The sequence below is a fragment of the Notamacropus eugenii genome, chromosome 3, assembly GCF_028372415.1.
Source record: "Notamacropus eugenii isolate mMacEug1 chromosome 3, mMacEug1.pri_v2, whole genome shotgun sequence".
Taxonomy (NCBI): Eukaryota; Metazoa; Chordata; class Mammalia; order Diprotodontia; family Macropodidae; genus Notamacropus; species Notamacropus eugenii.
This window is the reverse complement of record NC_092874.1, coordinates 420,213,322-420,217,842: the sequence shown is the minus strand read 5'-3', so window position 1 is coordinate 420,217,842 and position 4,521 is coordinate 420,213,322.

Below are 4,521 nucleotides of genomic sequence, written 5' to 3'. Positions count from 1 at the left end.
AGAAATTTATATTGTCAACAAAGAATTACTGATAAAGGGAACTCTTAACAGTTCGATCTATGGAGGACTTCCATGTGTATACAACATTTATGTACAGATAAAAAGGTTTCTCTGAAGAAAAGCAAGAAAACAGGCCTAGAAAAGAGATTATTGCTTCAGAGATCCTAACCAGAAATGACCATTTGCTTTGATTAGCATATCAAATGGGATTACCAGAGTAAAGATCTTCTGAGTTCAAATGGTCATTAGATGTAGACAAGCCCAAAGTGAAAGAGATTTCTATTGCAAAAAAATAGAAAAAATACAGTACTTGTTTTAAGTGCAAAGGTGTAGAAAAAGGCTTTTGCTTGCTACTTTGGGACATAGAATCATGGAAGAACGCAAACCCACTCTGCAGACCATATAATTCACCTCTCCAATTTTTCACATTAAGAAACTACACCCTAGAGTAGCAAAGTGACTTACTTAATGTCCCACTTAGTTAATTGATAGGTACTAGGGAATAAGCTGTTCTTATAGGTTAGCTTGGAAAATGCTGCCATTAATATTTGTATGCTTTTATTATTTTAAAATGACATTTTTGAACACCTCTATGGGCTTGCTTTATAGTTATTTTAACTGGTTATTCTTAACAGCAAGTCCCTAAGACAAGCCTGTGTTGTCACCCCATTGTAAAAGGACAGAAATAGGAAGGCTGAATGATTTGCCTGTGGGTACATAGCTAACTAGTGACAGAAGCAGCATCACAGTTCTCAGCTCCTTTTCTACAGGTAAATTGCTCTGTGACATAGATTAATTGTCTAATAGATGTAAAATTCAATTTTGCCACTTCCTAAGAGTCCCTGGCTGCCCTGTTACTGTTACTAAGTTGGTGGCCTCATTTACCCATGGAGACCACATAGTTTTTTTCCCCCACCTTTGGAACTCAGGGAGGTTGGGTTACTAAAAGGCTCTATTATTTTAAAGAAAAGAAAGAATATGCATTCAGCTTTTTAAAGTGATTTTTATATTCTCAGCATTCATGAACCCTGCAGGCTATTTCTGCTTCTCTCTCACTTCCTGGGGGATAGTCTAAGAACTCAGGTAGGTAAAAGTAATGCTCTAAAATATGTAGAAATGAATTTGAAGAGAAGCAGGCAGGGGATTGAGTGTAGCCCATTAAGGTTATCTTTCAATTAGAGTGAATGACCATATAAAAGTCTTAGCATTAAGTCATTAAAAATTAAAAGAAGAAAAAAAAGAGTAAATGGTTCCTGTTGGCACAGTACCTTTCCCGGAGACTTGATTGACAGGCTAAAGCCTTCTATTGAGCACTTTTCACCAGCACCAACTTCACTTCAAATTGTTGCTGAAAAATTCCAATTTGGAACTTCGAGTATCGCATTGTTCTCTGCCTTCAAAAGAACTGCTATTTGCTGGGTGTAGCAGCTGCACAAAGAGAATGACACGGAGCAATGAATGTCAAAATAACAGCTGGCCTCAGAAATCAATAGTCACCCAGGGCAAGCAGATGGACATGTTAATAGAGACTATGCTATGTATGTTTAACAAACTAGCATGTAAGTACCACAGGGACTCAAGTGGTTGTTCACCAAATGCAGAGCCAACACTTCAACAGACTGGTCCTAGGCTCTAAGGAGGTGGGAGGGGGGGACTTAGGGGGAGGTGAGGGAGGTTGCCCTGAATGCTTTTCTTGCAGAAGTAGAAAACAAGGGTCTCCAGTACTAGGATTAGAAAATCCCAGATGCAGAGCTAGAAGAGACCTTATTTCTAAACTATTGTAGTATGTTCATCATAAGGTTGGAAACTCAATGAAGCAGCCTTGTGGTTCAGGAAAAAGGACACCAGATTTGGAATCAGAATACCTGAGCTACAATCCTGGTTCTGACACTTAACAATCTTTGTGACAGTGGACTAGTCCCTTAAGTTCTCTGGGCCTTGGTTTTCTTATCTAAAAAAAAAAATGACCCCCTTTGGGGTTTTTTGGCAAATATACTAGAGTGGTTTGCTATTTCCTTCTCCAGCTTATTTTACAGAAGAGGAAACTGAGGCAAAGAGGGTGAAATGACTTGCCCAGGCTCACATAGTCAGTAAGTATCTGAGAGTAGATTTGAACTCAGGCCCTACTGACTTCAGGCTCTCTGTCCACTGTGCCACCTGAGAGGTTTGAATTGGAAGGTCCATCCTAGCTCTAGATTTATGTTTGTTCTTCCCCAGGAAGAAAAAGCTGAGAGGAAAAAGAAAGATAGGCAGCTTAATGTCTAGAATACAAGTATTGCTGAATGATTGCAGATCAAGAGCCCTGGTATTCTAGAATTTGTTCCTAAAAAGCCATTTAGTTCAATTTTCTCATTTAAACGATGAAGAAATGGGGGCCTATAGAAGGAAGGCCAAGTCATTCTGCGAGGTGAGACTGAAATAGAACTGCCAGTTTATAGTCCTAACTCCAACACTAAGGTATCTATGGAATGATACCAAAACGCTAAATTCATTTGACTCATTCAGCCACTTTCGAGAAAATCAATCAAATCAGTGACGAAACAGCTATAAAACAAAGAATCTATTGAGTTGACTGATTGCTTTCAGTTTTCAGCCATGTAGACAAAGTCTGAATTACAGATAGCCTTCTTGTCTAATGCAGGCACTTCATGAGAGCTGCTGTACTAGACTGTCTAGGTGCAATGTTTTGGTAGGAGTACTAAAAACAATTGATATTGACATGGTATGTTGAGAAGCAATATGTTGTAAGGGATAGATTCTGGCCTTAGAGTCAGGAAGACATCGGTCCTAATTGTCTTTTAAAAAAAATTATGAAATAAAGCAAGCATTTCTGTAACATGGTATAAGAAAAAAGACGATTGCACATGAAACTGAAAATCTATTATGGACAGTTTGCCATTAAATACATAATATAATATTAAATATATAATAATATATAATATATAAATATATATTAAGTATATATAATATAATTTGCTATTAAATATATAATAAATATATTATATAAAAATATATAATTAAATATTGAATATGTGATAAAGTATAAATATATAATAAAGTCATCTTGTAAATTTTTTTCCCTTATTTTTCTCTCCCTCCCTCACTCTGGAGATGGCCACTATTAGACACAAATACGTGTGTCTATGTGTGTGTGTGTGTGTGTGTGTGTGTGTGTGTGTGTGTGTGTGTGTGTGTGTGTCTAGGCCATTTCCAGTTGTCGTGATCTATATCTCGCCATTGGACCCAAATGGTTCCAGAGGAGAGGGTGAAGCAGTTACTTTGTACACTTAAATGCAATTCATTTGCAAGTCATGACATCATCTTCCTGACGTTACAGTCCTCTTTGAGAATGAATGTCAAATGGCAACACATGTAAAATCATTTGATACATATTCCTATGTATCAATTCTTTCTCTGGATGCAGATAGCATCTTCCTTAAAATGTCCTTTGTAGTTATTTGGGGCTATTTAAAATAATCAAAATATCTTGTTTACTCAAAATTATTCTTAAAACAATATTGCTGTTACTGTATACAATGTTTTTTTGGTTTGCTCAGTTCTCTCTTCCTTATTTTGTGCCAGTCTATCCATGCTCTTTATTTTAAATCAATGAGGTCATCACTTTTTATAGCACAGTCATATACCATCATACTCACGTACCACAACTTGTTCAGCCATTCCCCTAATTTGCAGTTCTTTGCCACTACAAAGAGAGCTATTATAAATGTTTTGGAACATATAGATTCTTTTCCTTTTCCCCCAATCATCTTTGGAAATGTACCCAGTAGTTGCATTATCTTATTCTCCCTTACACATACTAGCTATCTGACCATGAGTATGCTAGCTAATCTCTCAATGACCTTGCCAAACCCTAAAGATTCTACATTTCAGATGTGAAAATCTGCATTGGTAAAGGGAGTTTCTATAGCAGAAGTCCCCTAAGCCAATGAAAATGGCAGATCTGGGCCAAGAACAAAAAAAATTTACTTCTTTAAAATTTTTCAAAGTACCTTGTATGTATTATGTCACTTGAGCTTCAGACTATATCTATCAGGTAGGCACGTTAGTCATTATCATCATTCCCATCCCCATTTTACAGGTGAGGAAACTGAGGCTGAGTGGTCACACAGCTCATAAGGAACAAATTAGGATTTGAGCCCAAATCCTTCTGGCTTCATTTTTCTAATCTATAAAGCAAGAGGGTAGAACTAGATAAATGGTCCTTTCCAGCTCCAAATCTTTTGATCTCATTATATCTATTACTCAAGGCTGCCTTTACTGAGATTAGGAAATAAGAGAGAAAGTTTGACAATCAGTTGAGAAAATCGATTTGAAAGTGCTTTAAAAAACCCATAGTCTTTTGAAAACAAAGTTTATTACTGACATTATTATGTGTTTTGTAAAAGAAAAATAAGTATTGAAATCCTGAGCTTGGCACATCTCCCTAGGCAAGGGGTAGGCACCTAGTACAGAGGTTTCCCCAAAGGAAACACATAGATAAATAGATAGATAGGTAGGTAG